A 24833-nucleotide genomic window follows, 5' to 3' on the forward strand; every position below is an offset into this window, starting at 1 on the left:
ATATTTCAACTTCAGTGTAAATGGATTTTGTAGAAAGAAAGACCGTCCCTTCCAAGAAACTGGAAATTTTATGACCAGAGGACACAGACTTAGGAAAATGGAGAATGAGATTTCAAGACTTAGAGAAGACCCTAGTATGACAAATTTAAGGAGGAAATAGCATAGCACAGAAGGGATAAGCCCATTTGTATTACCCATTGACATTGCAGGATATAACAAAAGCAAAATTATTTATCTTCCTCCACAAATTTCTTCTCTCAATTGCAGTAAACAGCACCATAATATATTAAAGTGTTCAAACTGAAAATATAGGATTTATCCTTTCTTCTTTTCATTCTTTCAAGTCCCATACAAATAAATAGGTAATGGTAACTCATTCACTTTTCCATGACCCCATGTTTATCAACGTAGCGCACACTATTTTTTATTGGGTAAATACCAAAGAGAATTATTAGGTCACATGGTAAATTTATGTTTAACTACTTTAGAAATTACCAACTTTTTTTCAAGAGTCTGTATCACCTTCCATGTCAACTCTCATAGTATGAGCATTCCCATTTCTCCACATTCTTGCCTATATCTGTTATTTTCCTTCTTTTTGATTAAAGCCATTCTAGTAGGTTTAAGGTAACATCTCACTGTGGTTTTATATTGCATTTCCCAAATGGCTGATGACTTTGACTTTTCTTTTTTTAGGTATGGAAAAAATATTTTATTTATAAAATTTTATTTCAATTCTAGTTAGTTAACATATGGTGCCATATTAACTTCCAGAGTAGAATTCAGTAATTCATTACTTACATATAACACCCAGTACTCACCACCGCAAATGCCTTCCTTAATGCCCATCCCCCATCTAGCCCATCCCTCATCTACCTCCCCCCATCAACTCTGTTTGTTCACCATCATTAAGTTTTTTATGGTTTGTTTACCCCTCTTTCTTTTTTTTCCCTTTTTTTCCATATATTCATCTGGTTTGTTTCTTAAATTCCATACATGTGTGAAATCATATGGTGTTTGTCTTCCTCTGACTGCCTTAGTTCACTTAACATAATACACTCTAGATATATTCACATAATTATAAATGGCAAGATTTCATTCTTTTTGATAGCTGAGCAATATTCCATCGCATGTATATACACCACTTCTTCTCCATTCATTCCTCAGTCAATGGACATTTGGGCTCTTTCCATAGTTTGGCTATTGTTATAATGCTGCTATAAATACCAGTGTGCATGTACCCCTTCAAATCTGTATTTTTGTATCTTTTGGGTAATATCTACTAGTGTAATTGCTGGGTCATAAAATAGTTGTATTTTTTTTTTAATTTTTATTTATTTGACAGAGAGAGAGAGAGATCACAAGGAGGCAGAACAGCAGGCAGAGAGAGAGGAGGAAGCAGTCTCCCCGCTGAGCGAAGAGCCCGATGTGGGGCTCGATCCCAGGACCCTGAGACCATGACCTGAGCCGAAGGCAGAGGCTTAACCCACTGAGCCACCCAGGTGCCCCTAAAATAGTTGTATTTTTATCTTTTTGAAGAAACTCCATACTGTTCTCCAGAGTGGCTGCACCAGTCTGCATTTCTCCAGCATTGCAAAAGATTTCCCCTGTCCATACATCCTCACCAACATGTGTTGCTATTTTTAGCCATTCATACTGATGTGAGGTGGTATCTCATCATGGTTTTGATTTGTATTTCCTTGATAATGAGTGATCCTGAGGATCTTTTCATTTGTCTGTTGGTCATCTGGACACTTTCTTTGGAAAAATGTCTATTCATGTCTTCTGCCCATTTCTTAACTGGGTTATTTGTTTTTAGGGTGTTGACTTGGTAAGTTCTTTATAGATTTTGGATATTAACCCTTTACCAGATATGTCACTGGCATATATCTTGTCCCATTCCACAGACTGACTTTTAGTTTTGTTGATTGTTTCCTTTACTGTGCAGAGCACTTTTATTTTGATGAAGTCCCAAAAATTCATTGTTGCTATTATTTCCCTTGCCTACAGAGACGTGTCTGGTAAGAAGTTGCTACAGCCAAGGTCAAAGAGGCTGCTGCCTGTGTTCTTTTTTAGGATTTTGATAGATTCCTGCCTCATATGTAGGTCTTTCATCCATTTTGAAGCTACTTTTGTGTATGACATAAGAACGTGGACCAGTTTCATTCTTCTGCATGTTGCTGTCCAGTTTTCCCAACACCATCTGTTGAAGAGACTGTCTTTTTTCCACTGGATATTCTTTCCTGCTCTGTTGAAGAGTAGTGGTCCACAGAGTTGTGGTTCCATTTTTGGGTTTTTTATTTTGTTCCATTGATCTATGTATCTGTTTTTGTGCTAGTATGACCCTGTCTTTATGACCACAGCTTTTTAATGTAGTTGAAATCTGAAATTGTGATGTCTCCAGCTTTGCTTTGCTTTTTCAGGATTGCTTTGGCTATGTGGGGTCTTTTGTGGTTCCATACAAATTTTCCACATGCTTATTAGCTATTCTTATATATTATTTAGATAAATGTCTATCCAAATATTTCTATAATATTTTACCCAATTTTAATGGTATATGTTTTATTATTGAATTGTAAGAGTTTATTGTTGATATTCTGAATTTTAGTCCATTGTTAGTTATATATTTTCTCCTACTCTGACTTATCTCTTAATTTTATTACTTATGTCTTTTGAAACACAAAGATTTTAATATTGATGACATCCAATTTATCCAATTGCTGTGGTTACTTTATATATCCTGTGTTGATATCATATCTAAGAACTCTTTGCCTAACACAGTGCCTTAAATATTTTCTTTTTGTGTTTTCTTGTAGAAGTTTTTTAGTTTGAACTCCTACATTTAGCTCTACTACCCATTTTGAATATACTTTAAGAGTATAATATGTGGTGAGGGTATAAATGAGTTCTTCATGTGGATAATTCAGTTGTCCAAGCACTACTTGATAAATAACTGTCCTTTCTCCATTGGTTTGCCTTGACATCTGTGTCAAAAATCAGTTGGTCTTTGGGGTAAATACTCCAAACATACAAATGTAGTGATCTGAGGAGGCACCTATATCCTAATATTTATAGCAGCAACGCTCACAACAGTCAAACTATGGAACTATGGAAAGAGCCCAGATGTCCATTGACAAATGAATGGATAAAGAAGATGTGGGGTGTGTGTGTATGTGTGTATATACACACACATACTATACATATATATGAACATTCCCCCCATATATATATACACATATATATGTATATATGTATATGTATGTATATATATATATATATAACACTTCTCAACCATCAAAAGAAATGATATTTTGCCATTTGCAATGACATGGATGGAACTAGTGGGACTTATGCTAAGCAAAATAAATTATCAAAGATAGACAATTATCATATGATTTCACTCATATGTGGTATTTAGAAACAAACAGAGGATCATAGGGGAAGGGAGGGGAAAATAAAACAAAAAATCAGAGGAGACAAACCATAAGATTCTTAATCATAGGAAAAAAACTGAGGGTTGCTGCGGGGGCGATGGGATAACTGGGTGATGGATATTAAGGAGGGCACATGGTATAAAGAGCACTGGATATTATATAAGACTGATACTGAACTCTACTTCTGAAAAAATAATACACTATTTATTAATTAACTGAATTTGAATTAAAAAATCAATTGATCATAAACATAAAGATTTGTTTCTGATCTATCAATTCTGTTGTAATGATCTATAGCTATACCCTTACCCCAATAACATAGTGTCTTAATATGACAACTGATTCATAGTGAATTTTGAAATTGAGAAGTATAAATTCTATTTTATTTTCTTTTTCAAAATACTGTTGTATATATTGGGTCTTCTGCATTTACATATAAATTTTGGGATAAGATTAATAATTACTACAAAGTCTTATACTGGAAATGTGATAAAGATTACATTGAATATTTAGATCAATTTGAGGAAAACTGACAACAGTTCTGAGTCCTCCATCCATATGCATGCTATATCTTTCCATTTATTCAGACTCTCTTTAATATTTCTTAGCAGTATTTTATAATTTTCAGCATAGAGATATGTACTTTTTGATAAATATATATCTAGATGGTTTCATTTATAAGATATTTTGAATGGAATTTTTTCTTACTTTTGAGTTCATTCCTTGTACACAGCAAAACAAAATTCCTTTTCTAAACTCAGTATAACTGTTTTCAGATAAGTATTTATATGAAAGACAGTATGTGATAGGAAAAAACAGATTTTTTAAAAAGGTATTATTTATTTGAGAGAGGTATTTATTTGGATTTCAGCAGGGGGAGGGGCAAAGGGAGAAGAAGCAGACTCCCCACCTAGCAAAGAGGTCCAACACGCACCCCATGTGAGACTCAATCCAGGATCCTGAGACCGTGACCTGAGTTGAAGTCAGATGCTTAACTGACTGAGCCATCCAGGCGCCCTGGAAAAAACAGACTTTCTAATCACACAAATATATTCTGTCATAATTATCTATGAGATACAATTAGGTTATAGTATTTGGGCTATTTATAGTATCTTCATTAGAGTATTAAAAAAAATTCTTAACCAATAAAGATTTAGTAATTATTATTTGTGACAAACTTTGTAAAGCATCTTGTCTCCTTTCTAACTGGCAGTTAATTAAATACTGTTAAAATTATTTACTATGTATTTCTGATATGAGATAAATTCTTAATTATTTAAAAAAACTAGAATGAATATTCATATTTTGGGGCATGTATCTCATTCCAATTCTAGATATGACAAATTGTGTATTTTATAATTAATTGTGTAGGTATAAATATCAAAATTAATATATTTATAGAAATATTAAACTGTATCAATATGTAAATTATACGTGTATATATAGAAGAGGAACTGAGAAATTGAGGGTGGATATGAATTCTGTTGGACAATTAACTTTCTGCTGAACTGAACACAGAAGCAAAGATTTATGCAGCAAGCAGACAAGACAAAGTCATAATGGCAGTGTTATCACAGATGGTAAAAAAATCCTAGTTTCACTTAACCCTTCAAAAGAAAAGAATGGCTTTTTTTATGTAACTGGCATTCACATATCAAATCAGTTTTGCCTTCATAAGATTTTTTTTATGTTTATTTTTATTTATGTTTATTTTTATTTTTCTTGTACAATAATGTGAATAAATGAAGTAATGTTTGGATTTCAAATATCTTAATTACTCCTTGGCATAAAGTTAACTCACTATGTAGATTTATGTGGTTTTCCATCATGTTTTATTGTTTTAATGCAGAGGTTAACCGTAAATAAACTAATCATAATGCTTGAAGTAAAAGATAAGTAGATTATAATTTCATAGTATCTTGTACATTAAATTGACCCTTATCCTCTTTTGATTTAACTACTTATTTTAGATTTTTATTTACTTATTTGAGAGAGAGAGCAAGAGGGAAGAGAGAGCAGGAATGGGGTGAAAGGCAGAGGAAGAAGCAAATTCCCTGTTGAGCAAGGAGCTAAATTTGGGACTGGATCCTGTGACTCCAGGATTATGCCCTGAGATGAAGGGAGATGCTTCACCAACTGAGCGACCCAGGAACTCCTCTATTTAACTACCTATTTTAGCTAGACAAACAATCAAAGTAAAATCATATATCACTTGAGGGATGCCTGGGTGGCTCAGTGGGTTAAGCCTCTGCCTTTGGCTCAGGTCATGATCCTGGGGTCCTGGGATCAAACTCGGCATTGGGCTCTCTGCTCAGCAGGGAGCCTGCTTCCCCCTCTCTGCCTGCCTCTCTGCCTATTTGTGATCTCTGTCTGTCAAATAAATAAATAAAATCTTAAAAAAAAGAAACACCATTATTTTAAAAAAATCATATATCATTTGAAAATAAATAAGGTGATATATCTTTTTTTTTTTTTTTTTTGACACAGAGAGAGAGAGAGATCACAACTAGGCAGAGAGGCAGGCAGAGAAAGAGAGGGAGAAGCAGGGCTCGATCCCAGGACCCTGAGATCTTGACCTGAGCCAAAGGTAGAGGCTTAACCCACTGAGCCACCCAGGCACCCCAAGGTGATATTTCTTAATTTTGCATTTGTAGACATCATAGGAAGAAAAAATAATGATTACTATTTTTACTTAAAAGAGAAATATTCCATAGTCTTACTTATGAATATTTTATAAACTTATGTAATTGTTAGTTAATAAACTTTACTTAGATATAATTAGCTACTTTCAGTAAAAATTCTCAGTAAAACCATATATGTCATTAATATGCTTTTTTCAAAAATTTTATTAGGAATAATTTGTTGAAAAATCAGTAGCCTTCTTGATACAGTTTTGTCCACTCCAGTCTGAGGCATGAAATAACATTTTGACGTATTTGCTGTTATAATACCTTAGAGACTCTGTCTGCAAAAGAACATCAAACACTCTTATTCTCAAGAATTCGAGCTTGGTGGAGTTCATGCATCTATACTTATTCTCTTGTGCTAGGGAAGTAATTACAAGTGTCTAAGCCAAATCCATAAATCATGATGTGGTGAGAACTCTGGTTTCCTTTGATGTCCTCCTTAAGCGAATGCAATCTCAATGGCAGTTGATATCCCCTAAACTACTCTTGCAAACGGTTATTACCCTTGAACTTTGAAGATTTAGAAGCAATTTGTATTCTCTGATGGGCTTTTGTCTTTGAGATGCCCTTCCCCTTGTGATCCAAATGGAATGTCAATGTCGAACCTTTGGTTCAGTTACATTCATGAAAGTTACAAGAATAATAATATATTTTAAAGCTCCACAACAGTGTGTTTCAAAAATATCTGTGCACGCACACACACACACACACACACACACACACCCATATATGTTTGTGCAGCTCTATAGTGCACAGATTAGTTTTAGAATTTTTTTTCAATCTCTCCTTTTGCTTATGTTGCTGTCCAATATTAACTCTCCTCTTTCTTGTCTTTTATTGATGGGTACTTCTTCTTCCTAATTTTTTTCCTCCATGCCTCTAAGAATAAAATTCTGAATAAAGACTGGGCAATAAGCAGAAATAGTTTATGAGAGATAGGGTAGTTTTGTTAGAGGCATTACGGTTTACACGAACTATGAAGTAAACAGACTGGTGTTTAAAACAAATTTCAACAAAAATTAGATGTGTGGTGTGGGCTTATCTTTCAAAATCTCAAAACATGTTAACTATTATAGCTTGTATATTAAATGAATTACTAGATATCTTTTTAAAATTTCTAGCCAACAATATAAAGTTTAATTAGGAGAGGTAAGTAACCACATTTCTGGGGTCAGTTGCATGTATCATTTACCACTCCCCCTCCCCCAAATAACCATCTGGTGGGAATAGTTTCATAAGAGATACAATTATTTCTCTCCTTTTGCAAAAACATTAAATATGTATTTATCAATGATATACTTCACTTAACTGACACGAACTTTTTACTTAAATTATGTTTATAAATCACAAAAATAATCTGCTCTATTTAAGCTCAAATACTCATGTTTGAGGTAAAATTATAGACAGAAATAAATAGTATTATACACTGTCTCATTGATTTCCATGGTGTGATGATGAAAAAACACGTTGTGAACCTCACAACACAAATTAAAAGGGGATTATAAATTACACTTTTCTTAAATTGTACTTCTTTTCCATAAGTTCAGGGAATTTGTGCCCAGTCACCAAAGCTGAAGAAAAAGACTTTTATCAATAACTTTTCTGAGGTATTCATATTTTAAGCAGATGAAATTAAGATGTGAATTGTCTTTAAGACTAAAATAAGTGAAACAGGGGCACCTGGGTGGCTCAGTGGGTTAAGCCTCTGCCTTCAGCTTGGGTCATGATCTCAGGGTCCTAGAATGGAGCCCCGCATTGGACTTTCTGCTTGCAAGGAGCCTTCTTCCCCCCTCTCTCTCTCTGCCTGCCTCTCTGACTACTTGTGATCTCTGTCTGTCAAACAAATAAATAAAATCTTTAAAAAAATAAAAAAGGGGGCGCCTGGGTGGCTCAGTGGATTAAGCCGCTGCCTTCGGCTCAGGTCATGATCTCAGGGTCCTGGGATCGAGCCCCACATCGGGCTCTCTGCTCCGCAGGGAGCCTGCTTCCTCCTCTCTCTCTGCCTGCCTCTCTGCCTACCTGTGATCTCTCTCTCTCTGTCAAATAAATAAATAAAATCTTAAAAAAAAAAAAAAATAAAAAATAAAAAAACAAAAGAATTAAAACAATAATAACAAAGTCATAATTATAGAAACCCTTTTTTACTACTAAAATTTTATTGGCACCATGCTATATATATTATCTTATTTAAGCAAATAGCTGATACTCTATCTGATCATCATATTACATATTTAAAAAAGGACTATCAGTTATGGTAAAAAACATCGTTGTGGATCTCCTAGGAAATAAATCGTGAAATACCTGGTATATAAATTCATGTTTCCTTTATTACCATGCTTGTTAGTTGATACTTTATATGGCTCTTAATCCTTAAAATATATTAACTTCTGGCCCTCCAAATGCAATTATACAAAATGGGAGCCCACGATAGAGATGCTTAATCTGTTATTAATATAATTGGGAGGTTGTTATATAAGTAAACGTTTGAGTAAAGCAAGGCAACCTAGGTATTGAAGATCAGAAATGAAGATGGGAAAAAATGGAGAAAGTGAAGAGCAAGGAAGCAGGGACACTGAGTAAAGATGCTAAAGTGTTGGTAAAGTGGGAGGAAGCAAATAGGTTTTAAATTCAATGTATATAAATTCATAAATATCATACAGTGAACTAACTTGTCATTCTGTCATATTTTATATGATGAACAAATTGCAAAACTATAAAAGTTTTGTTGACCTGCAAGTAGATAATATAATAAAATAAAGTTTTTATTTGAGTTTTGAGTTGGCAGGAAGTAGAGACCCAGTTCCTGAAATTTATGTAGAATTTTTTAGGGTTACTTTATTATTATTCCATGTTTACTAAAAAGGAAATAACAATAAATATGAAGGTCATGAAACCAGAGTAAAGAAATCATTATGAAAATGTTTTTTAAATAATTGAAAAATTCAGATACCAATTATCATATATTTTAGAAAAATATTTGTCATGTTATGAAATGTTCTGGTAATGTTTATTAAATTAGAAAAGCAATAACAATAATTATAAAAATAAAACTGGACAATGTTCAAAATTCTTTTACTTGTACAAAAAGGACTGGTGATTAATTACAAGTCAACATTCATTTATTAAACAATGATTACCTCCATTTTTATAAAAGTTAATTCTTCTTGAAAGCACTTAAAATCTTCTCAGGGAGGGGTTCCTGGGTGGCTCAGTGGGTTAAAGCCTCTGCTTTCGGCTCAGGACATGATCTCAGGGTCCTGGAATAGAGCCCCATATCAGGCTCTCTGCTCACAGGGAACCTGCTTCCTCCCCTCTCTGCCTGCCTCTCTGCCTACTTGTGATCTCTGTCTATCAAATAAATAAATAAAATCTTAAAAAAAATCTTTTCAGGGTGTAAATTATCATCAACAAATTCAAAATATTTTCTAAATTGGAAGTTGTCTAGTAATTTTCAGGTGTTTTTTACTGTTTGTCACTAATAAATTTTTAAAAGCATTAGAATGGAAAAGGGGGCATGTAAGTCATATACCCAAGGACTCTTATTCATCTTCTTTCCACTTTTCTGGCCAGATTCACCTTGCTCACAATAATATGAGTTTGACTGGTTATATGAAATACATAAGACATGAGTAAAAGCACGTTAAAACTCCAATTCCCTAAAAGTTGATTTATTTTACTACCTTATTTTTTCTTCAAATAAAATTGTTCAGCACCTGCAATTTGATATTTTGCCTAAAAATTTGTAATTTTTGTGTATTAGAAATATGTATTTTCATTCCCAAATGAACTTTAGTTGAGTATCTTCCATGCTGTAAAAGGATTTTGAAAAATATGTATTTTTAGTGTTTGCTTTCTCCAGGCACTTAGAAGAGAAAGTTCATTCATACTTTACATACATTTTGCCTCAATCAATGTTAAAATTAAACCAAATGGCCTGCTGAGGTGAAAGAAGTGGTATTCTATTTTGAGTTTGAGAAAGTTTTGAAAATTGGTTGTACTCTCAGAAGTATAATTAAGGGATACTAGCACAAATTAAGGGGAAAAATGAAAGTCAAGAGATAATTTCCACCCTTAACTTTGCAACATCCTACAATATTACTGTGAGTGAATGATATAATTATTCAGAAATTTAGTTTATATCTTGTGATCTGTGGATTATAATATCTATTTATCTTAATTCACAGCTTACTGTGCTTGAAACACAGAATTTCTACTTAGGCTAATTGTGGGAAAGGATGAATTTATTTATTAAATATTGTACAACATGCTGGAGGAATAAAAATTAATAAAACCCAAATCCTCCCTTTAAAAGACCACTTAACGTTCCCCTTAATTAATAAAACACAAATCCTTCCTTTCAAAATCACACAAAGGTTCTGGTAGCGTACCATTGTTTTAATGGGGTCAAACAAAAAACAAAAAACAGAAACAAAAACAAAAACAAAAAACAAATGGTTAATTTAACATGTCTTAGCAGAACAATGGAGAGGATCATGGGGGATGGGATCTGAAGGAATGTAAGAGTATCTAAATCTTGACTTCATTATTAAAGCTAAGAGATGATGACTTTCAAACATACAATTTTAAGCCTATATTTTGTTATCCCCCTCCAACGATAAACCTAAATATTCAACTTCTTACTATATTTGTTCTTTTGGATTTTTCATAAACATCTTAAATAAGCAAATCTATAACTGAAAATATGTATCCTCCCAACAATTACAACTTGTGACTCTTCTGGTTACTCACTGTAATTAGTATTAACAGTCCACCAAGTGCTAAATTTCTTGTCTAAGTTTCTTGCTGCTTCCAAAGTCAATCTTTCTTTCACTTTCTAAACTCCAGCCACACTAAACTTTTCTAGTCTTGTAACCTACTCCCCTTTACCCCACTTCTAATTCTCATGCTGCTACTTCCTAGGGAAGGATTTCACTTACTATGACATGTACTACAGCAGCACCAGAATTGAAAGGGATTTAATAAACAGAAAGTAGAAGATGTCAATGATAGAGAGAAGTTGGAAGTACTCCTTAAAGAAAGGAAGGTCTGTGTTTAGAAAGATTAATAGAAGAATACTGTGGAAATTTGAGATGGAGCATAGCAGTTAGAGCACTTCACATCCTCTTACTCTTCACATTAAAATCAGTCAAAAGTCAAGAGTCTATTTCTTTAATGTTTCCATATCAATTATTTTTATGTTACTCTCAGAGTAGATATCGTGGTTCAGATCTTATCACATACACTTGCCCCTCCTAAAGAAATGGTTGGTTGACACGTGTATTTAAACACTTCCTTACTTTTGGTTTCTACAAGATGCTTCAGGCTGCTTTGTATACATCCTTCCCCAGTCTTAGAGTCAATCATCTCTCCATGGAACCCTGTTTCTATTGTTGCTGTTGCTGAGATTAGAGAATGTTATTAGAGGTCAACATTTGGTGTGCTAAGCTAGGTTATTTATTGCTACTGGGGTGACATTGCTTCTAGACCATGTCATTTGGCATCAATAAATATATATGTGTGTATTGGCCCATATATACAGCTGAAACTGTAACTGTGTCTATATGTGACTATCTGCATCTACATTAATGTAGGCGTGAATTAATACTAATATATCCAATTCTGATTCATTGCTATAAGTTTTCCTAGCCTTGTCCCCTTGCTTATCTGTCACCTCCCACCCAACTATGAGAAACATTGCTCCTGTCATCTATAATGAATTTAACTAACTGTTGAATTATTCTGCAAATATATAGTAAGTCTCAACCCATTCAGACTGCTATAACAAAATACTATACACTGGGTACCTTATAAATAACAGAAACTTATTTCTCTCAGCTCTAGAAGCTGGAAAGACCAAGGTCAAGGTGCCAGCATAGAAGGTGTTGGGGATCTCTCTGGAGTCTCTCTTTAGGGCATTACTATCATTCATGACGGACCTACCCTAATAATATAATCAATTTCTAAAGGCCCTAACTCCAAGTACGATCATCTGAGGGAGTGAAAATTTCCAAATGAATTTTGAGGAGGCAAAATATGTCAAAACATAGTAATTGGTATCCAAGTTGTTAACCAGTATGTCTATGAAAAAACACTGAATGTGTTTTTTCTACTTCATTCAAACTGAATGTAGTGCTTGTATATAGATTCTTTCACTTATAATCTTCTAGTTTGCCAAAAGTCAATGAACTTGTTTTTTTGTTTTGTTTTGTTTTGTTTTCTGGGGTTATTTTTGGTTTTCATATATTGTGATGTAATTATTTGCCCATTCTCCACATCACTTTGGGAATCTCTTGACTTATTTCTTTGTTTGTTTGTTTGTTTTTAATTTTTTACGTTTAGGTTTTCTTCTGGTTTTTCTTTTTCTTTTTTTAAGTAAGCTCCACAGCCAACATTGAACTTGAACTCATGACACTGAGATTAGTAGTCGCATGCTTTACCAACTGAGCTGTCCAGGAGCCCCTGTACGTTTAGGTTTATTCTTTGTGTTGTAAAGGTTTATCAATTTTAAAATGTATTATTTCATATTTCCACAATTATAGTATTATAAGGAATAGTTTTATAAGGAATATTTTTATTATTATAAGGAATTTTATTATTATAAGGAATAGTTTTACCAAAAAAATCCCCTGTGACTTACCTATCCATCCTTTCCCTTCTTTCTCCAAACTCTTGGCTACCAGTGATCTTTTTACTGTTTCTATAGTGTTGCCTTTTCCAGAATGTCCTATGATTGGAATCACAGAGTGTGTAGTTTTTCAGATTGTCTTCTTTGACTTAGCAATATGCATTTGAGATTTACTCATGTCTTTTCATGGCTTCATAACTCATTATCTACGTATGCATGTACCAGTTTATTTATCTATTCAGTGTATGAAGGATATTTTTGTTGCTTCCAGTTTGGGCTAAGTATGAATGAAGTGCATGTAACATCATGGTTGGAATCTTGGAATAGTAAAGGGACTTTAGTGGAAAATGTAAAAAAAAAAAAAAAAAGAAAAACTTAATAAAGAATAAATTTCAAATAAAAATTTACTGATTTGAGATTCAGTTATTTGATAAATCCTCCATACGTTTTATAAAATGTTAATAATAAAGTAAACTTGGGGCACCTGGGTAGCTCAGTGGGTTAAAGCCTCTGCCTTCAGCTCAGGTCATGATCCCAGGGTCCTGGGCTCGAGCCCCGTATCGGGCTCTCTGCTCAGCAGGGCCTTTGCTTCCTCCTCTCTCTCTCTGCTTGCCTCTCTGCCTACTTCTGATTCCTGTCTGTCAAATAAACAAATAAAATCCTAAAAAAAAAGTAAACTGAATCTAATATATATATATAAAATATACATATATATTCTATATACAGAGATATATATAATCTAATATATATGTACATATACATACATATATATATATATTTTATTGGAATTTTCTGTTCACTATGTTTTCCATTTTTCAGCAAATCTAAAACTGTTGTAAAATAGAAAGTTTTATTTTAAAAAAGCAATAACACATAAGTTAATGTTGAGGGGAAAGGAAAACAAGGACAGGCAATAAGATGGAGCCAAGATTGTGTCAGGCGAACGTGATAACCACTACACTACGGAAACGGAGCCAAGATTGTGACTTGACAGATAACTCATGTCATAAGGTTGAATATACCTAGTACAGTTGGGAAACAATATTTAGTTGATTATGCCTGGCAATGAGAAATATGTGATCAGTTACAAAATTAAGTGCCCAAAGAAAAACTAAACAGAAAAAAATCAAAATTCTTCTGAAAAAGAATGAAAATACCCTCTATTAAAAAATTACTGAAAGCATTTACTTAGTTTCTTACAGAGAAAAAAACAAAAGAATGTAATAAACATTATAATCATCACATCTTCATAGTAAATGAATACATTTCTTTGTGTCATCATGTGTTTTTTTTTTAAATTAGCAGTGACATATTCATTTAACAAATGACAATTAAAAATATTTCTTTCAGGGGGCGCCTGGGTGGCTCAGCGGGTTAAAGCCTCTGCCTTCAGCTCAGGTCATGATCCCAGGGTCCTGGGATCGAGCCCCGCATCGGGGTCTCTGCTTAGCGGGGAGCCTGCTTCCTCCTCTCTCTCTCTCTCTGCCTGCCTCTCTGCCTACTTGTAATCTCTATCTGTCAAATAAATAAATCTTTAAAAAAAAAATTTCTTTCAGTTTCCAGCTGAAATAACTTGATATTATTTTCTGATTATAAATATAAAATTTCATATGATACAAAACACTGTAACAAATGTCTGCCAAACACTCAGACCAAGACCACCACCCAATCTGATCCTTAAGGGACAGCAAATTTAAAAAGCATGACTCATAGAATTTAATTGTATCTGATATTTTAAGCAAAAATAATATCAGAAAGCAATTATTTTTACACATATTCTTGCATCTTAATTTTTACCTTGTATCTAATGAGCTACTTTCCCTGTCAGTGCAAAGGTACTTCCCTCATCTGTTATTTCTAATATTTTTTGATCACTTAATCTTTTAATTACATGAATATACTATAATTTAAGTAACTCCCTCAAAATGAATATTTAGATTATTCTCAGTATATCATTAGTTATATTCCATTAGGATAAGTCATTAACACACATTTTGCACCTTGTGAACATTTCTGGGGGGAAAACAGACCCAGTGCTATAATTTCTTATTTGAAAAAGAAGAACTTTGTATATGCTGGCAAATTTCCTTCTAAAAGCTGCCTGTTATCCCATCCCTGGCTCACACTCTATCTTCTCTATTTAATTAATGTTGCTAATCTTTTCCAATGAAAATGGTGAAAAAGATACATTTGTGTATAATGTTTTATTTTTCTCAAACTTAAAAATAAACATGTTCCTCTAGACTTCACTATCAATGTATTAAAAGCTTTTCCTTGGATATATGCTAGAAATAATTAGTAGATATCAAGCCTTTGAAGAGAAAAATATGCAAATAATAGTACATAATATTATTCTAATTAAATAAAATAACTGGGGAAATAGGCTGTAGTATTAGTGGCAGAAGTATCGCTTTAAAAGTGTTGCATTACATTACTATAATTTTTTTTTTTTTTTTTTGGAACAAACAGATCTGAAGGGCATGAAAGCTCTTATGGATTGTAAACACAAATCACAGAATCTGGCCAAGGGTACAAGTAGTAAAATCTGTAACAGTTGATCTATTGATTCTGCCCACTCGGATGGAAATCAATTCTTTGTAAGTGAACATGGTTCTGAATTTATGTAGGAGACTGAAGCATGCAATGAGCAGATGGAGTCACTGTGCTGCTAAGGTCTATTTGAGGATAACAGTATCTGGCTGGCAAGTTTGTGAGTATGGTTAGAAAAAAGAAAAAAAAAGCAATATATTAGTTAATTCATTTGGCCTCTACTACTTTTTTCTCAAAATAAAGTTTTCAAATTATCTGCAAAACAAGAAAATAATCTAAGCCAAGGAAACCATCTATTAATCCATGGATTAGCTGAAAGTAAAATCCAAATATGTATAACCTAAAATGTGTGAAGTACTTTCAGGAACTGCAAAGTGGCACTAAGTCAAGTGAAAAAGTATACCAAAAATACCAACTGTTTTACATATTACCTAATACATTAGTAAAAGGCCACAACTAAAAACCAAACTTGAACCCAGACAAACAAGTAAATAAACACAACTAAGTTCCTAATTTAGGAGATAAAAAAGGAGTAGCAGAATTACTTTTACATCATTTATTTTCATTTTCTTTATATTATACCTGATTCATCTTTGTACTATTTTTGGACCTCCTATGTATTTTTCTAAAAATAAAACTAAATTTTTAAAAATTGAAATTTAAGATATATACTTACTCCATATTCACATATCATATATTAGAATATAGCTTATATTTATAAATTTAAAATAGAAAATTGTTCCTTAAAATTATCTTAATGCAGATAATATTGCATTATAGCTTTTTAAATAAAGTGGTCTTTTTTACTAAATTTGACCAGTCACCTTTATGTTTTATAGACTAAAATAAGATTGTTAAATCATTTTGTTATATAATTTAAACTATTCAGTTTGGAACAGTCATGTTGCTTTCTTCCCACATTCATATTAATATTTATATCTTTCTTGCTCATAATCATCTCTCAAAGATGATGCATCTCTTGCTTCTACTAACAGTGTCTTATTCAACTCAGATTAAGCTTGTGTGTCCCAGGCCCCTAAGGAATGGAAAAAAAAAAAGTTTTTAGCAGGATAGGAAACTTTATTTGATTGTGCAGCATGGGCCAAAAATGTGCTGTGTGATTGATCCATGTCAACTCGTGGGTAACTGTTCTAGAGAACTCGAGCAATTGTACTTCCATCTGTTTTTACTATAAAAGAGGTGTGATCTCCCTGATATGAGGACATGGAGAAGCAACATGGGGGGGTAGGGGGATAGGAGAAGAATAAATGAAACAAGATGGGATTGGGAGGGAGACAAACCATAAATGACTCAATCTCACAAAACAAACTGGGGGTTGCTGGGGGGAGGTGGGATTGGGAGAGGGGGAGCGGGCTATGGACATTGGGGAGGGGAGGCGAACCATAAGAGACTATGGACTCTGAAAAACAACCTGAGGGTTTTGAAGGGTCAGGGGTGGGAGGTTGGGGGAACAGGTGGTGGGTAATGGGGAGGGCACGTTTTGCATGGAGCACTGGGTGTTGTGCAAAAAGAATGAATACTGTTACGCTGAAAAAATAAATAAAATGGGAAAAAAAAAAAAGAGGTGGGCTTCAAAATTTTCCCTTATTATGTCATGGTACACCAAAGATTGGGCTATTCTCTTCCTTACAGTGTATAAATTTCAAACAGAGTTTTGAAAAACTGAACATAAGAGCTATCCTTTAGATTTATAACTTGGGTAATGTCATGCGTTTGGATACTACCAATGTCACTCTTATCAGAAATAAAGGAAGGTCATCATAGTAGGAGAAGCAATGCCGAGTCCCACCTAGAGGACATAGTTATTTATAAATGGGCCTTTTTATTTTCCTCTAACATCAAATGAGGATTGTTAGGAGTAGATCTTTATTTGTGTGACAAATGAAAATATTTGACAAAAAGTATTGGATACATAGATGGTTGGAAACCAATGGCATTGCTATCTAGTTAGTGCTTTAAATTATCTTAAGAATATAAAAGGATATGTTTTAATTATGAAGCTCTCACATGAAGCAATATAAAAAGAACCTATTAACTTTGTTCTTGATATGAGATTTTTCATAAAAGAGGACCATAAATAAATAAAAATACATGTGTCAGTAAAATGATGAATCCCTCCACTACAACACAAAGTAGCATATTGTATTTACATGTTTAAAAATACATATTTCATGGGTTAAAATATGTTTTCTTTACAAATTATTCCTTGCTTCTTTTTACCCTCCATCTTTTTTTTTCTATATTGTATTTTAACCTTTACTCTTGCTTGTCCTTAGAGAACTAAAAGATCTGAATTTTAAAAGAGGTTATATTAAAAAATATATTTCAGGTATGAAATACTATAGCATTTTATTGAATTCTTAATTGCATCTTTTAAAATATTCAATCATAATATTATCATAAAATTGAATTAAGTTAAGATTGTCTAACTTTATTAACATCAGTATAATAACCAAAAAGGTAAAATTTTCGGAGGTCATCTGATTACTGTTCAGGATCATTCCTTATTTATTGGCCAGGAAATGGAACACTTTTGGCAGTCCTCTAATTATTTAAAATCATCTCACTTATCTTATTAGATATTTATAATGTTTTAAATTAATGAGATATCTTCATAAATATTACTATCAAAGATTAACCCATTCCCAAATAAAACTGCTGTAATTTCTTGAAAATATTAAAACAGTGGAAAAAAAAGCAAAGCCACTAATTTGGAAAACTTAAAATATGAAGTCATCTGCAGATATTTTTAATACAAAATAAAAATAGTTTTGAACAACTTGTTTATTTAATCCCAGACTTCCATAATCTATTATAGTGTTAAATTTGGTTAATTTTGTACATTTAAAACATGCTGTATAAAATAAACTTTCCTTTATACAAAATGTAATATTAAAAACTTTATTCAGGAAGTTTACAATTCTCATAGTTTCAAGTGTACTAACGTATTTGCATTTTTCAGTTTGCTTGGGGAATTGCAAAAATCACTTTAAAGTAGTGATGTCTAATAAATTTTTACATGCAGTTGGATTTTTGCAAATAAAATTTTATGAAAGTACAAAATTAAAACACTACAGAAGAAATGGAACTATTCTTTTTTAAGTGGGAAAAGCAATAGTCAGCCTACTCTGCTAGTTCCTAATTTGGAATGCAGGTTTAGAGATCATTTAAATGAAATTGCAAATGGAAACATATGTGAAGGTATTTTTCCTAATTGTAAAGCATTATAGAGTATTTGTTAAAGTATTGTTAAAAGAAATCTATTTCTGAACAACGAAAAACAGTAAAATTGAAGAATACTCATATATACTTCTTGTTTTTTCCCCCCTATATTCTATTCCATTACAGTCAGAGGTTTTATTTCAAGTAGAACTCATGCAAAACTTTGTACCATAGTTAAATATTTGGAGGCCAATTTTCAATGTACTTTTTTTTTTTAGCTACATAGTACTTCCTCCATGTGATTGTGTTATTAACTATTATTCTGAAATTATCAGAAAGGGAAAGTACTATGGATAAAAATGTAACTTCTATGACCACAAAATAAATTTCTGTTTTATGACAGTTTTTATTTAACATGACTAAAGTTAATGAAGTATTCATAAAATTATAGGTTTGGGAAAGACCTTGAGAGTGCAATTAGTCTCTCTCCTTTCCTGAACACTCAGACACTTTATTATTCTACTTCATTCTCAGAACTCAAAGGAAGACAATTTTATAATTTCTTTCAGTAGTAATGCATTTCAGGTCTTTAAAACAATGTGACAATTCTCTCTTTTCAGAGGTTTGCTGTTTCAAAAGGTATGTTTTTTCTCTTAAAAGTGGTTTAAGATAATGTTTATACTTAGTGTGGCATTTTCTCCTTGCCTCTCAAAATTTACCCTTTACTTTCTTTCCTTGTGGTCAATTACACATTCAGAATGTGATTTATTACCTTAACTATTTTTCTCTTTGTGTCTTAATATCATCTCTTGAGTGATTCTCCCACTCCTAAGTAGATAACTTTATGATGTTCCTAATGCCAGACTCTCCTGCAAAACTCTATGATGGCTTCTTCTTGGAGTAGGAACTGAGTTCTAATTATTACTAAAAGTTTCAAAGCATTTCTGGAAATTGACCTGTTAAAAGTAAAATCACAAGTTGAAATGATAAGATACAAGAATTGACACAAGTGAACAAGCAGTTACATAGGTCATACTGCTTGAGAATCCCAAGTGTCATCTAATGACCTGTAGACAGTCTATAATGGTTATTGCTAGTAGCTCAATTCTAATATAGAGCCTGAAGAATGATGTGTATGTCTATAATTTTTTGACTTTTAACCTATTTTTTTTTTTTAAATCACCAGTCTCGATGTATGGGATTAACCACTTCATGTCAATTTCAAAAACAAGCAAACAACAACAAAAAATTCTTAGGAGCTGGATTATACAAGTTCTTCCTTTAATTTTATTCTCTTATTTGAATCAAAGAATAAGCTTTTCAGAGCATGCTGTTTTGTTGAGTCACTAATTCAACACAAATGTGAGGGTTTTTTAAATTGCTGAAAGATAGGAACAATTGTGTTTCCTGACCAGAGATAAAGAATAAATTTGGAATCATATGGCTTTTTCTAGAGGTTGGTTGATTCAAAAGAACTAAAGTGAAGAAGTACTCTTAAAAGAAAGAAGAGCTCTTCAAAGGACACTTAGCTCTCTGTAAAGCAAGCAAAAAAGGACAAATCTCTTATAGAATAATAGTATAGGAAATAAAGAATTAGAACAAGAAAATACAAAAGTATTACTTAACTGAGTGAAGAGCAATGTACTAACAGCACAATATTCCAACAAGAGAATTTCTTCAGAGGTCTATATTAACGCATGAAGCTTGGGATTCTTAGATCACTCAAAATGTATTTCTTTCCCTCTTATAAAGATAAATATGAAACTTGTATACCAGCTAAACAGAGAAAGTGGGAAAGGAGAAAGAAGTTGAGGGACTTCATGTCCAAAGAGAAAATGAAAATTATCTAATTTGATGTTAGAAAAATCTTGACTTCATCGTATTTAAAAATAATGACCAAATCATGGGAGGGTCTTATTTGGTAGGATATTTAGTGTAATTTATATTTTAATAAAATAAGTGTTTTTTGGCAATTTGAAATGTATATATTTGTTGATTGCCATTATTAAAATTAGCTCTGATTGTATTATCTTAAACTAATTCAGAGCATGAGAACTATGTTACTGTCCATTTAGTTACCTTTTATTCTCCAAACTCTACTTTGGATACATAAAGGAAAATAATACCAAGGGTCTTAATTTCTTTTCTGTTGCTTTATTAGAAATTCTGTAGTTTTGGGACACCTGAGTGGCTCCATGGGTTAAAGCCTCTGCCTTCAGCAGAGATCTCAGGATCCTGGGATTGAGCCCCACACTGGGCTCTCTGCTCAGCAGGGAGCCTGCTTCCCTTCCTCTCTCTGCCTGCTTCTCTGCCTACTTGTGATCCCTGTCTGCCAAATAAATAAATAAATAAATAAATAAATCTTTAAAAAAAAAGAAATTCTGGAGCATAATATATAGTTACAAATTTCAACAACTTGCTCTTACAGACATAAGCTGTGTTTGCACTGTCATCATTAGAAGGACAGATGGTCTAAATTTTTTTTTTCATGGCTATTCATACTTGAAAAGATGAACTTCGTCCTGACTGGATATTTTGTTGATCTTCTGGGGGAGGGGCCTGTTGTAGTGATTCTCAAGTGTCTTTGCCCGAGGCGGGATTGCACCGCCCTTACCGGCGGCCTTGAAAAGAAGTCTTATATTTTAAAAGGTTTCAAAATAAAGACAAGTACACTATACTCAAACCTTACATTTGTTTTCATTGATTAAAGTATTATTATAATTTGACTTTCAATTTATAGCTGAGAGACATTAATCCTTCTTTAATGTTTTTACTCTATGCTGCTTAAGGGCAATGACAATCCCACAAAGGGAATAGTCCAACCTGGTAAAATACCACCCAAAATAATTATTAGCACCAATCTAAAAGACTCACTATTATTTATTTCTTTGGGTTTTTCTAAGGAATGGCAAAATGATATAAGCACAGAGAGATCCCTTCTTCCTTCTTTTGTATTGTTATTCAGGTATGTTTCAAAAACTTTTCTATCTACTTCAAGTTCAAAAACATAAGTTATCCAAATCTTCATTATATTCCTGTTAACTACAATATACAGAGGTAGGTTAGGTTCTCCATCCAGTGAACACTGAGGTACTAGGTTATATACAAAGTGGAGAAGGAGCCAGGAAGAAGTTAAATATAATCATGTTCTCATGGAAATTACAATTTAGCCAAGAATGGAGATATCACACATGTATTTAAGCATTACAGAGTGTAGCAAGATATTAAGGAAGGGTATAACCTAGACACTTAACTAGACTGGGGACTCTTTCCAAATAAGCATGAAAGCTCTGACCTCACATATAATAGGATTTAAGGGACATAGTTTATTTGTATGGAGCAGGAGTTGTTGGGGTTGTTGGGCAGATGAGTGTGGAAAGGAAGTATGCTCCAGAAGGAAAATAACTGGGGAATGTACACAGCAGGGGTAAAACAGGATATTTGAGGAACTGAAAGAAAGCCGCACCTGGAACATAGGAAACAAGGGAGAAACAATAATGTTTAAGACTGAAAAGAAAGGAAGACATGGAGTTTCCAGCAACATGTTGAGATTGCCCTTCATACAAAGAAAAGTAGACAACCTCTAAAGCATTCTAAACTAGGATGTGTCCTAATTATATTTGAGTTTTAAAGTTCATTCACACAGCATTACAGAGGAAAGTGCATGGGTGTTTGAACAAGAGTGGATCTTGTGAAACAGGTGAGCAGTGATGATGGAGAATTCAATACCCTGCTTGGCATTTTGGAGAAGGGGAGCTGTGGAATATTTGCTATATGTAGGTCTAAAATTGTCCTAACTCGGTGAGTGGGGCAGGGAGTCAAAACTTAGTCCTAACTCTCTGTCTTGAGTAATTCAGGAGATGATGGTGCCTTTTAATGAGGTAGGAAACCATGGAAGAGAAAGTAGGGTGATGTTAAAAATGCTACTTGTCTAGTTGAGGTCCAAGAGAATCCAAATACATGTATTAAATATACAGATATGTATCTGGAGGAAATTAAAAAAAAAAACAATTTTGAAAAGAGATACACTTAATAGATAATTTAGAAGGGGAACATTCCGTGAGAGGGGACCCTAAAGCAGAACATTCAAAATCCTCACTCCCTGAAGTTGATTCAATGAGAAGAAACTAAAAAAATAGGTAAAAAGATCAAAGTCACATAGAGATAAATGAAATATCATGCATAGCACTGATGGAAGCAAAGACAGGCAAAATGAGAAGGAAACCATATCTAATCCAATTTATCAAGTAAGATGAAAATTATAAAATATACATGCATTTTGGAATATAATAGAAAAATGTTTTGCTCATGAAATTTGCTATAATAGTTTACTTGAACATTTTTTTTCCTAATGCAATATTAAGAGACTGATTTTTTTTAATTTTCCTGTGGATATTTGAGGCAGGGAAATGTAACTCATTCTCCCATGAGGCAAATGTATTATAGATATTTGGAGCTTTTTTTTTTTTTTTCAGGATCAACATCGGGTTTTAATCAGAAATAAATAAATGTAAACTCAGTGTCCCTAGCATTCAGTTCTATTGATGCAGTTGGGAGTCATTTAACAACGAAATAAATGACAGTCATAGAATTGTATGATGACAGATGGTAGCTACGCTTGTGGTGAGTATAGCATAACATATCGACTTTTCAACTCACTAAAACTAATGTAACATGTGTCAACTATACTGCAATAAAAAAATCTTTTGAAAAATATGTTAAGCTTTAAATGAGAGAACACATTTTGTTTTCCCAGAAAATCTCATTATTACAAAATCTTCATCTCCAGATTTTATTTTCATTTCTTTTTCCTTGAAAAACCTGAGTTACATGGACTTGCATATTCAGCCACCCAGTCACACATTATCTTATTTTATATATGTTGTGTATTGGATGTACATCCTTCACTTTTGTTCTTGAAAAGTAAGCAAACTATTATGAACCAAGGCTTAAGAGCTAGATAGCAAAGGGATAAAATTTTGGTTCATTTTTATGAACTTTACTTAACTCACTCTTAGAAAATGAAGATTATACAACCTCCTAGCTGTGTTGCAAAGAGTAACTGAGATAAAGCCTAGAAAATTTTCTCACTAATGGACAAACCAGTGTTTAGTAAAAAGTCTAGCTATCAAGGTTACCATAATTATTTCACCATCATGATTTTCCTCACATTGATTTGATTAGCTGATTGATTAATGGATGGACTATGATTCCTTTATTTGCTTCTAACAGGACTGTATACCGTATATCCTGCTCTCCAATATAGACACAAGAAGGTAAAATTAAAATCCCTGTTCCTCTCTTCCCGTGGTGTTATCATATTTTATCAGTAAGTTATTTTCTTCATCTGATGAGAATAGAGGGAAATTATTCATACCTTAGCCTTCTGAAACCCTAGTTTCTGGAAGTTTGGGTCAAGTAAAGAATGTAACATAGGGGTAAATATCTGTAACACATAAGATTTCTTAAGAAAAAAATGGGTGAAAAGCTACAGAAATTCACTGAAAGTAGTCAAATTTAGACTTAGTGAATTGAAGAAACTTAAATGGAAAGGGATCTCCGTTGAATCTAAAAGGATGCTTGGAAATGTGAAGGAGTGTGGAATTGGGAGCTATTTCATTTTGATAAAAGTTGTTTTCAGAGGCATGAAATCTGAAGAGAGCTCAATTTCATGGAGAACATAATAGCTCAATTTAATTGGAGAATAGGAGGCAAGCAGTGGGCTAGTCAAAAATAGACTGGGTCAACTCCCCTAGAATTTTAAACCTCAGGACTTATTTCTAATTTATCCTATTGTCAATGCAGTATACTCATATTTTTATTACAAGTCTATAATGAAAAAATAAGGAAGATGAATCTGGTGCAATACCAGGAGGGTTTGCAGTGTAAACCATAGTCTGGACTTGGGAAATGTGAGGGAATAGAGAAGGGAGAAGAACTATACCAGAGAAACTGGTATCTCTCCAATCCCTTTGTTCTAACAAGAGAAGCTACTGTGCCTATCTCAGTGGAAGTCTTTATACTTGCTGGGCATAGGTGTCCAAATATTTCTAAAGGAACATTTGTAAATATAAATTTTTGGAAGAAGTAATATCAAAAAGGCAGATAAACTGTGTAAAACAGATATCATTTGTAAAGTCTGTAAGTCCCTTAATTCTTCTAGATTCTTCTCCGCTTGAGTATTCCCATGTATCTACTCCATATACCTAGTATTTGAGCATTTGTTCAAAATACTTTTAAGTATTTAGGGACAATAGAAAGATAAAATGTAAATACGAAGCAAATGGGTATAAATGGGAGAAATGAAAGCAAAATGACAAAGTTCAAACATGAGGTTGTGAAATGAAAAATGAA

Source organism: Meles meles, chromosome 4 (genome assembly GCF_922984935.1).
Source record: "Meles meles chromosome 4, mMelMel3.1 paternal haplotype, whole genome shotgun sequence".
Classification (NCBI taxonomy): Eukaryota; Metazoa; Chordata; class Mammalia; order Carnivora; family Mustelidae; genus Meles; species Meles meles.